This window comes from Haematobia irritans, chromosome 3, assembly GCF_050003625.1.
Source record: "Haematobia irritans isolate KBUSLIRL chromosome 3, ASM5000362v1, whole genome shotgun sequence".
NCBI classification, from domain to species: Eukaryota; Metazoa; Arthropoda; class Insecta; order Diptera; family Muscidae; genus Haematobia; species Haematobia irritans.
The window spans coordinates 94,780,881-94,793,364 of NC_134399.1; the positions used below are offsets into that span (position 1 = coordinate 94,780,881).

The 12,484-nt window shown below is 28.7% G+C and overlaps 1 protein-coding gene across 3 annotated transcripts in view; it reads left to right on the forward strand.

Moving 5' to 3' along the window:
- The window catches only part of Ptpmeg2 (Protein tyrosine phosphatase Meg2), a 343,669-nt gene that overhangs the window by 273,713 nt on the left and 57,472 nt on the right, over positions 1 to 12,484 (forward strand). The window lies entirely within an intron of this gene.

Consider the following 12,484-nt stretch of genomic DNA (forward strand, 5'->3'; position numbering starts at 1 on the left):
CAATGTTTCTGTCGTCATATGACGACGCTATGAGAATATGGGTTAAGGTGAGTACTAAGTAAAAAAGGCATAAAATTATACATATTTGTTGCATATTTTATTATGACTTGATGGGTATTCCTTAAAATGGATTATTAAAGAAAAGTAACCGTGAAAAAATGAAGATTTTAGCGGCTAAACTCGAACTTAATACCCACCTTTATTGTAGAAATAAAAAAATTTCATTTAACCATTATTGTCAACCTGATTTATTATACTGAACCGATTCCGAAAAAATCCACACAAAAATTCCGAAATGTATGGAAATTCCTCGCCAACTCAAAAATTTCGCCCCAATCCCCGATTTGGGGAAATTACCCAAGACTGGCAACACTACTCTCACGAGATTTAAACCCAATACGAATGATTATTTTCAATTAAGCCATAAATCATTGAATAATACTATTGTTTATATTGCTCAACAACGTATTCAATAAAATTTCTCTCATTGGATATTGCAAAAATTTTCCTATTTCCGGAGAAACCATAGAAACAATATGCAAATGACAACAAACCATAAAGGATTAAAACAACGCATTCATCAAAACGAAGCTTATTACAAAACAGTAACATACAGCAACAACAACAACTACTACTACATAACCAACATATAAATCTTAAATGTGGAGACTGAGTTGATGTGGAAATACCCTGCAAACATTTTCTATCGAAAGTGTATCGAAGTAGTTTCGCCGCGGAAGATAAAACTTTCGCAGGCGATATCATCTTCTTATCGAATTAGGGTCCCCGTTCGGGAACAAATGTCCCACTACGCGATAGTGTTCTCGGGGAATCGAACCAGTGACTAAAAGTAGTTAGAAAAGCGATAGTTATTTTTTAAAAAATAAAAATGATGATCGGATGCACCGAGCATTGAACTCGGAACCTTTCGTTTTCAAGTCAGAGGCTCTCCCTCTGTGCCACCCACGCTCGTTGGTTGATAGTGGCTTTTTACACACATGTACTCTCAGAGAGGTGCTATTGAAAAATTAGCTATGTCGATGCATGGAGTCTATATTTAGATTTTTGATCGCTGTTAGAGTCGAATTTGTTTCGAAACGGAAACACCCCACGCGATAGTTGTTTTTATTGTTGCTGTGCTTGAGATTTTACTGCCAGAAAACTTCCTGGCGATCCGAAATAGTGACATCTTAGCGAAAGGCGATAAAACTATCACCCAAATGTTGGCAGGGAACGCATTAAATCAAACACACATAGCACTCTCACTCTAATGGACACACATACAGTAGTATACGAAGAATTCTCTTACTGGAATGAGTGCATATGCATATCATGTCTCTACATATGTGTAAGCATTTACGAAGCCCCTATCGTATGTATATTTACTGCAACTGGAGAAACAAAAGCACAATAGCACAGGGTTGATAAAGTTGACACTTTTGTGCTTTTTTTGTTACTTTTCGACGGCCAAAACACCGAGGCATGACCGCGAGCTATTTTGTCGCCAAAAAAGTAGTGAAAATGTTCTTTTTGGATCCGGAAGTAGAGCAAAATTAAAAAATGTCATATTTTTACAAATAAATAATTTTTATAATTTTTTTATGATTTTTAATGCATTCTAACGCTTGTCCGAAACGTTTTAATTAAAATATTTTGAAAAATTCGCAATATTTCTTGAATGGATTTAGATTTTTTTTTTTGGCAAAATTTCAATAATTTGTAGCATTTTATTAATTCTTACTCTGTTTTTAACCCATTAAAAATAAGAAAAAAGCGAGTTATAAATAATTAAATTAAAGAACTTCCTGTGCAGTTGAAATAAAGAACATCTTTGGGAGTACATCTTTTGGAAGTGCTTTTAATGTTGTGCCTTTTGGAAGAACTTCCAAATTTTTTTGCTGGGAAATACTCTATATACACTGAAAAATATATTTACGTGATATTAAAGATTACGAAACCTCAATTTTAGGATGTGCAATTTACACACTATTTTAGGATGTGCAATTTACACTAGGACAAATTTCTTTAAAATGTTTGCTTCCAAAATTTTTTTTTCATTCAGTTCAGGACACACATTTTAAAAATGATCGTCCCTTCGTTAAAGTTGCATGCCTTTAAACTAAGGCAAATTTTCCTTAAAGTAAAGAAACACATTTTTAATTTAAAGAAATCGTCCTTAAATGAACTGAAATATTCAATCTTTAGATTTAAGATAAAAACGCTTCAAATATAGGCTAAGATTTATTTTGAGGATTTAGCATCTTTGGTTTAAAGTTTTTTTTTTGGAATTAAGAACATAATTTTTACTTCGAAGTATTCGTCATAATTTGGATTTTTAAATTGGCATTTGTTTGTACGTGTATAGCTTTATTAATATACCGGAAAAATAGAATGAAAATTCGATAAATGAGATCTGTATCCTAATTTTAATTTTATAGATCCTAGATTTAAAGCCAGATAGGTCGCAAAAAAATTTGCTTATTTAGTAGAATTCCACAAAAAATGGTAATTTTTTTACTGTTTTGTAGATTGGTGGAATTCTTGATTTTGCAAAGAGGTACTTCTTAAAATTTTCAAAAACTTCTATAGAAATAAAATGTTGACAAAATTTTCGATAGAAATAAAATGTTGACAAAATTTTCTATAGAAATAAAATGTTGACAAAGATTTCTATAGAAATAAAATTTTATTAGTTTTTTGGTCGACTTTTGTTGGAATAATAAATTCATGTTTTTCAAGCTCGAAGTCTTTTTTAAATATTTTATTTATTTTTCCCAATATTTTGCGATTATGATATTGAATCGCTTCCTCAGGGTCCACAATAGATTTATAGAAATTACATTTCATAAATATCACAGTATTGGTTGGATGGACGCACGTTTCGGAATTACCACATTCCTCATCAGCATCCTCTACTTGCAGTAAAACTATCAACCAATTATCAGAATAAATTCAGGCAGTTCATTAAACCCAACAATGAACCACACTTGAACCTTCAGAAAAAAGGTTTTGTATGATAGCCGGCTTATGCCGAAATAAATTCGAAACAGACATATCTTTGAAAAAAAAAATTTCTATAGAAATAAAATTTTGACAAAATTTCCTATAGAACTAAAATTTTTACAAAATTTTCGGCAGAAATAAAATTTTGACAAAATTTTCTATAGAAATAAAATTTGGTAAAATAAGATTTTTTTTTAGAAAATCTAAAAAAATTGTCCTAATCAGTCTAGATTTAAATATACGTATACTTTTACAATAATCTTTAAATTTGATATTATGTAATATTAGCGCCTTTTGCCTTCGAAAAGTACATTTTTTAGTCCATTTTCGTCAACATCATTTATCATCCCTGCATTAGCGTCGATGAAGACTGGTATGTGACATACATATATACATCCATTTGTATACAAATGAACAAATGCAAACACCAGCAAGCAATCAATAAACAGAGCAGTTAGTGTATGTTCCCACCTGACCACAACGTTCGTTATCGTATTCGATATAGAAATATTCTCGGGTTTTTCTCGAAGAAAACTATCGAAAACGATATCGAGAATGGTTCGAAAAAAATTCGAAAAACGTTCATCTGTCGTGCTGTTACTGCCAGCAAACTCTTCGTTTTCGAAGACTTGCTAGTGATTCGTTAAAGAAGGTTTCGCGATATCTATAATTGATCGTAAACGAATCTATTTCGAATTCGTTTTCGTATTCGATATCATTCCGCTTTCGAAGGTTTTCTATACTGTTTTATTCTCATTTTGTTCCCATTATAAGTTGTGTAGTAAAAGAAAATTTTCAAGTTTGTTTTTATTTTATTACAGCACAATATAGATATTAGTGTTGCGAACAAAATACTTAAAATATTTACATTTAGGAATATATATTTGAAGTGATTTAAGGCACTGCATTGACTTCTTTGCGCGGAATTTCATATTAATTAATGAGGAACATTTTCTTGGATATATATGCAAATTAAACAAGAAAGAAAATTGGTAGTTTTTTAAAAGGTATATAAATAAATTACTTACCTCTTTTAGATTCGCTAAGACACTTTACCTACACTTAACAATTTCTTAAACTGAAATGACTTTTTAATCTCTGTCTTTGTAAAAAACAAACATGGCGGAACACCAACAAATAAGCCGAAAAATATACGTTATTACTTCGAAACAACGAACGTTCGAAATTTTTCTATTATCGAACTTTTCTCGAATAATGTGCGCGTTAATTTATTACGAAAAATGATCGCTTTAGCGAACCTTCGCCATTTCTCGGCACTTTGGTCGGGTGGGTTGTGCGATGGGAAGGTGTCACATATTATGCGAAAAGGAAAAGTGAATAGCACAACACAACAACAACATTGGATATTGCAACATTAACAAAAACAACTCTTATTTATTACTTTTGTATGAGTTGGAGTTGAAAATATTAACGTTGTTCTTCTTGTCATTGTTGTCTTTGTCAAATTTGTATTCTCTACAAAGAAGGGGAGAGAATAATGGCTCATTTGTTTATGGGTATTTCTCGTTAGTAGTGTGCTATATACATATATAACCAAGAAGGGGGATTCCATAAAATAACGGTAGAGTTATTCTCTTGGTACTGACATAAGCCATATCAAATAATTTAGGTTGGGTTTTACTCTCTCGATTTTATTTTTGTTGTCGTCGGTGGTGTTTGTTCCTGCTTTGTAAATTCTGATGCAGTTGCTATGTTTACACAACAAATTGCTATAAAGGGGACCATCACCATCAACACCACCATCTGTACGAACAACTACAATAATTGCGATGATGTGAACAACGATGCACTGTATTTCGAAAAGATAAATATTGGTGAACAATTTTTGACAGAATATTAATAAGTCTCAAGTGTTGCATTTCAAGTGGATAGGACTCTTGCATGGAGTATGCATTTATTTGACTTATATTTAATACGTATTTTACTATACATTAGAGACGTCGTAAACCTAAGTAAAATACTAAGACTTTGACCTACATATGTAGGAATGTGTATAGGTTATTTTTTAGTTCCAGTTTTTTTTCGCAATTTTTGGAAACAATTTTATGTCAGCCAAAAATTACTATATTGAAGAAGTATACTGTTTTCAACAATCCATGTGTTCAATAATTTGAAAACGAAAAAAAAAACGTGTGAATGTTTTTCAAGCGTATGGTTAGGTTAGGTGGATGTATCAGGCTCACTTAGACTATTCAGTCCATTGTGATACCACATTGGTGAACTTCTCTCTTATCACCGAGTGCTGCCCGATTCCATGTTAAGCTCAATGACAAGGGAACTCCTTTTTATAGCCGAGTCCGAACGGCGTTACACATTACAGTGAAACCACTTAGAGAAGCTTTGAAACCCTCAGAAATGTCACCAGCATTACTGAGGTGGGATAATCCACCGCTGAAAAACTTTTTGGTGTTCGGTCGAAGCAGGAATCGAACCCACGACCTTGTTTAAAGCGTATGTTTCTATTGGAAAAAATTACAATGTCCTATTGCGAAAAAAAATTTCAAATCTTAAAAAATGTCCAAAATTCTTAAACATGTACGGATATTAAAAAAAATATTTCAACACAAATTTTGAGGTCCTTGTAAGGGTTTGTGATAATTTTCTACGTTTTATGCAGGTATACGGCATATGCGTCATTGGTATCCACATTGGTGTAGTCATCAGCCTGTTACATTCTATAAATTAAATTAAATATAAATATATTTTTTTCTTTCAAATTAAATTTGTTAATCATAAAATCATACTCAGATATGTAATTCAAGACGTCTAATACAATTCACATTGAGAACATAAATTCACTCAACTTACCTGAAATTGTATGGCAATTCATACGGATATCTTCCGATGAAGAGTTTGCAGAGAAAAGGGCAGCAATACATTTTTTTTTTTATAAAAATTTTAATAAAATTTGAAAAAATATTCAATGAAGGAATGAATAGATTCAATTTATTTTTTAAGGAACGCAAAAATATTTGTACTGTGCCCTGAAAAAAATATTGTCGTTAGTACAACGATCTCTTGTCCTTAAAATACGAATGCGAGTTTTCCTAAGCATAAAAATTTTATATAAACTTTTCAATGAAGCCATTTTGTCCTTCGAATTAGGAGATTCGACTTAAACGTGAGTATTTTACTGAGGTAAGGATTTTTGATTCGGAGCTAAAAATGCAGCATCTTTAAAATAAAGACATATTTTGGGATGCTACCAAGCTTTTAATCTAAACTGTAAAAAATTAGGTTATACATTTCATTTATAGAATTTTTATTGTCTCTATGCGATATATTGACAAAGCTATCAGTGCACAAATAAATTTAATTTAAAAATCCAAATTATAACGCATATTCAAGATAAAAAAAAATGTTTTCTTATTTAAAAAGAAAAAAAACTTTATATCGAACATGTAAAATTCCTAATCGTATCTTATATTTTTATTTTTTATTCCTAATCGAAGATTCAATATCTTTAAGGAAAATTTTACTTACGTCAAAGACGTACTTTTTAAATAAAAGTTATGAAAATTCATTTAGTTAAAATGTTCTTTATTTAAAAGATATTTATCCTTAATATTGTGTAAATTACGTGTCCTAAAATTTAGATGACATAATCTTTCATATTAGAACAAAATGTTCAATATATGAATATACGGTTTGGGAATACTGTGCTTTGTATGTGGCAACAGCAGTAGCCCTTAATTGCAGTAGCTGTCGTGGCCATCCCCTCGCTGTTAAATTTGTTAGCTTGCTTGTGGCGGCATCTACTACCGAATTCACTCGAGTGATGGACTGTAGATTTATTCAGACATGGCGAATGGGGGGCATGTTGTGCTCCATTAAATCACAAAAATGTTTTTGTTTTTATTCTTGTCAGCAAACATTGCAATCCTCTTCCCCAATGTATTTTTCTTGTTGTCGTCAAGAGGTTTGGGGTTTATATAGGGTGTTGTTGTGTGTGTGTGTTTTTTTTTTCGTTTATTCCACCCTTAGAGTGTCGGGCTGAGCTTAATGTAAATGAATTGAAGGGATAGGGTTGTTGTTGTTGTGCATATGGTAGTGTGGGGGCTGAGCCAGAATATAAGCATGCAGTCCCCACACACGCACACAAATATGCACGGGATCACTTTTTCTATCGCCTGACACAGAATGTTTGGAAAGCGAAACTATTGGATTTTTGTATGGCAAAATTTTTGTTTATTTTATGGAGATATTATTTTTGTATGCCTCTTTTTAAATATTTGATGCTTTATTATAAAAGAGATATATTTAAATATATTTAAATATTTTCAGAAATAAAAGAAAAAACCATAATATTTTCAATTAAAAGATTAATTTAAGTTGATAACATAATCAATTAAAAATTAACTCTTCTTATGTTAGTCTGATATTAATGCAGTCTTGTTTTTCGTCCAAATTAATTATTCTACCTATTATTATTCCAATTTTCATTCGAGTCTATTGCTCATGTATATGAAGGAATTGGTATTATTAAGTAATTGAAAAGAAAGTGCCAAATACCAATCTACACAAGCTATACACAATAATTGACCCCAACACGATGGAAAATTTTGAGTAATTAAAAAAAAATTAACTAAACAGTAAACGCATACGCCCCGCCGATTTCACAAAACTAAGTAAATATTTTTCGGCAAATGCAAAAAAAAATATTGGACATAATTATTTTTTTTTTTTTACTTGTGAAAGAAAATTTCATAGTATGAGGAAAAAGATTGTAGGAGACACGAATTTAGTAAATCCTTATGCTTCATTTGTATATAATGTTTCCCTTTTTTAGTTAAATTAACTAAAGTACGCAAAATATTATTACAGTCAAGAAAAATTCTCAAAACAATAATACCACGAACTAAAGAGAGTTAAATTGGTGTGATTGTTGTACACAATTTAGTTAAATTTTTCTTAAATTAACCAAAATTTTCTAAAATTAACCAACATTTTCCTTCCTGCTAGGTTCACTGTTTTTAAAGTGTATGAGTGTGTCGAATTTCCTCCAAATCAGTTCAGATTTAGAAAATTATATAATATATAATTTCTAGCATAGAAAACGCATTTCTCTGATATAAAGTTTTTTTCCTTGATCAAAAGTCGATAAACTTTTCAATGAAGTCATTTTGTTCTTATAGTCAAGTCATTCGATCTAAAATTGGGTATCCTTAAATGAAAGAATTTTTGTTTTTTGACTGAAGTCAACTTGGCTTTAATAATTGTGAAAAATTTAAAGGACTCTGATACAAGGCTGCCAATTTTCACGGTTTTTTACTCAAAATATAGTAAATGCCCATATTCCGATTTTTGCCTCAAAAATGACGATATTAGCTCCATTCAAAAGAGAGAATAAAAATCAAGTTCATTCAGTTGTCAGATAGAGAAATCGAAAGTTTTTGCTAGAGACTTCTTACATGTAAGAGCTATAGCTCATTTTACATCTACAGTATTAGTATCTCGGTTGCCACTCGTGACAAACATAATCCACCAAAATTTGAAGAAAATTTTATTAAAATATCTACCAAACTAAACAAAAAAAAATATTTTGAAGTTGTTGATCAAATTTTTGTGGTTAGTATATACAAAAATATTGTTTTATTCGAAAGAAAAGTTTTATATTGAATTTATAGAAAATTTTGCTAAAATTTTATTTCTACAGAAACAGTTGGCAGAAACAGTTGCGCAAAGCCCTATAGACTGCAAGATGGTTGGTTGGTTGGATGCATCCAACCATCTTGCAGTCTATAGGGCTTCGCCCAAATAAATTTGACAAACATTCTTTTCCTCTGTTGGTTAAGCTACACTTGTAGTTTAGATAATGCATGGTTGTAAGCTGAAATCAAAAAACCACAAAAATTTTATTTCTATAAAAAAATTTTGTCAAAATTTTATTTATATAGAAAATTTGTCAGAATTTTATTTCTATAGAAAAATGTGTCAAAATTTTAGTTCTATAGAAAAATTTGTCAAAATTTTATTTGTCAGAATTTTATTTCTATAGAAAAATTTGTCAAAATTTTTGTTCTATAGAAAAATTTGTCAAAATTTTATTTCTATAGAAAATATTGTCAAAATTTTATTTCTATAGAAAATTTTGCTAAAATTTTATTTCTACAGGAAAAGTTGGCAAACTTGTATTTCTATAGAAAATTTCATCAAAATGTTATTTCTATAGAAAATGTTGTCAAAATTTTATTTCTATAGAACATTTTGTCAGAATTTTAGTTCTATAGAACATTTTGTCATTGATTAAATTTTTTAATAAAACTGCTAATTGGAACAAATAATTGTTTAAACAGCGAAAATTATTCACTCATTTTCGTAACTAACATTGTGATCAAAAAATGATTGTATCACTTAATATAAAATTAAAAAAAAAAAATCAATCAGTTTTTTAACTGACTTTGTCTTCTATGTTTGATTAGCTAGTTAATTGTATCAATTAATATTTTAATTAAAATTTTAAAAATATCCTATCTTCTACCTAATTGACTTTATGTTTCTAGTTTTTAAAAAGTTAATTGTATCAATTAATTTTTAATTGAAAATGTTTACAGATTCAAATAACTTTTTAATTGGAAATATTTGGGTGATATTTGTTTTTCTGTACATATAATAATTGTACATTTAATTTAAATTAATGTAATGTAATTTACTATAATTTTATATGATGGATGGAGACACCAATAGCGTTTTGTTATGTTGCCACTATCAGTTTAAAATGTAGGTTGTTGGTGTATGTATCTATGGCCAAAAATTAGTTTTCAATCTGTCAAATATTCGCCCATTGTGACCGTATATGATTTCAGCGAAGTGGCGCAGAAGCGCCTTAATTTCTTTTAGTGTTACTTATTATTTTTAGGAAATAATGGGATTTGTCAATTCCATGGAATAATTTGAAACATATGAAGTGATTCGCCTTAATCGAAAGCTTTAAAGGCCGAAAATTCTGCCTGATACATTTTTCTTTATTTGTCTGCCTATAAATTATAATGGCTTTGAACATATTTATGAACATATTTCTATATGTATGTATTTAAAAATTCATTTCTCAAATTTCTTTTCCCAATTAATTTTTTTTCTTTTTTGTGTTTTCATGCATTAATAAGAAAATCATAAAAAATAAAGCATAGCCTTGATTATATGGGCTTGGGTACGTATAATAAATATTTAATAGGATCACGTCACTAATACGCCACCAAATACCAAAACGAATTGATATTACTCATACAAAGAGTGGGACCAAGTGGTGTGCTATTTCATCACTTATCCATGCAAGGCCCAAATATTAGCTATTTTTTCCCATTATATTTCCTTTTGGTTTGTTCATTTATTTAGTTTTTTGTTTTTCAATTTCCAGAAATCATTAAGTCGTTATGAAATTATTCATAATAATAAATTTGATTGTTCTTAAAAGCTACTTAAGCTTTCATTGCTATAACAACGAATGAGAATAACGATAAAATAATCTTAAAATTCTATGAAGTACATAAATTGTCTTTACATTATGATGTGGGTAAAAGAAATAAATATCTTGGATTTTTAATGATTACATAACATGTTTATACACAGAAAAATCTTTGTTTTTATAGGGACTAATAGAAATTCCCGAACAAATTCGATTAAAATTTAATTAAATTATTTTTTTATTTAATAAAAATGTTGCGATAATTTAATTTAATTTGTTTAAAAGTTAATTGTATCAATTAATTGTTAAATTGATTACGATTTCAATTTCATACTATATGGATAATTATATTTTTCTGTGTATGTAATTCAATGCAGATCTTACATTAAATCAAATTAATAAGAATTATGAACACTGAGAAATGATTAACATGTTAAAACATTTTAATTTCGATTTATTTATATTATACTGATTTAGTTTAAATTTAATATTGTGGTATATATAGTTAATTTTATTTCATAAAAAAAACAATCAATGTTGATTTCAATTTAAATTTTATTTACTGAAATGTATTGCAATCCAAAGTAAATTCAATGCATATAAATTAAATTTATTCATTTATTTTATTTTAATTAATCTCCAAAAATAAATATAACATACAGCTCCCGGGAAAGTTTTCTCTTATTCTAAACCATATTTAAAATCGGGAAACTTTTTGCTGAGAAAACGTTGGTATTTGGAGGAGAAATTAAAAATGAAATTAATTGTAGCAGACTGATCAACCGAAGTATCGCTAGCCACTTCTTTTTTGAAACATACTGCGACGAAAACACGTCTCCAAAAATGAACCTAATTTATTCCTCTCATCTAAGATCGAAAATGCTGATCAGGGCATGCGTCATCGAACGGAACCAGTGGCAATCAGAAGGAACTATACGGCGTAGGATTCCCATTTGAGTTCCAAATGATTTTTACGGGTATAACATGTGACCGAGTGTTTTCGTGCTGCACAATCATCTTGGCATGCCTTTCCAATGCTCGATTTAAACCAAAATGCCGAAAATTTTTCTACCATCTAAGAACGAAAATCAACCACGGTTGACACAGTTGGTGGAATTCTACAACAAATGGTAGTACCGTTTGGTAGATTGTTAGAAATTTTGATGTTTTCATAGATTTTGCAAAACAATCCTCTCCAACTAAGAGGTACTTCAGAAATTTTCTATAGAAATGATTTTGACAAAATTTTCTGTAGAAATAAAATTTTGACAAAATTTCCTATAGAAATAAAATTTTGAAAAAATATTCTATATAAATAAAATTTTGACAAAATTTTCTATAGAAATAAAATTTTGACAAAATTGTCTATAGAAATAAAATTTTGACAAAATTTTCTATAGAAATAAAATTTTAACAAAATTTCCTATAGAAATAAAATTTTGACAAAATTTTCTATAGAAAAAAAATTTTGCAAATATTTTCTATAGAAATAAAATTTTGACAAAATTTTCTAAAGAAATAAAATTTTGACAAAATTTTCTATGGAAATAAAATTTTGACAAAATTTTCCATAGAAATAACATTTTGACAAAATTTTCTATGGAAATAAAATTTTGACAAAATTTTCTATAGAAATAACATTTTGACAAAATTTTCTATATAAAAAAAATTTTGCAAATATTTTCTATTGAAATAAAATTTTGCAAAATTTTCTATAAAAATAAAATTTTGACTAAAATTTTTTCAAAATTTTCTATAGAAATAAAATTTTGACAAAATTTTCTATAGAATTGACAAAATTTTCTATAGAAATAAAATTTTGACGAAATTTTCTATAGAAATAAAGTTTTGACAAAATTTTCTATAGAAATAAAATTTTGACAAAATTTTCTATAGAAATACAATTTTGACAAAATTTTCTATAGAAATAAAATTTGGACAAAATTTTCTATGGAAATAACATTTTGACAAAATTTTCTATAGAAATACAATTTTGACAAAATTTTCTATAGAAATAAAATTTTGACAAAATTGTCTATAGAAATAAAATTTTGA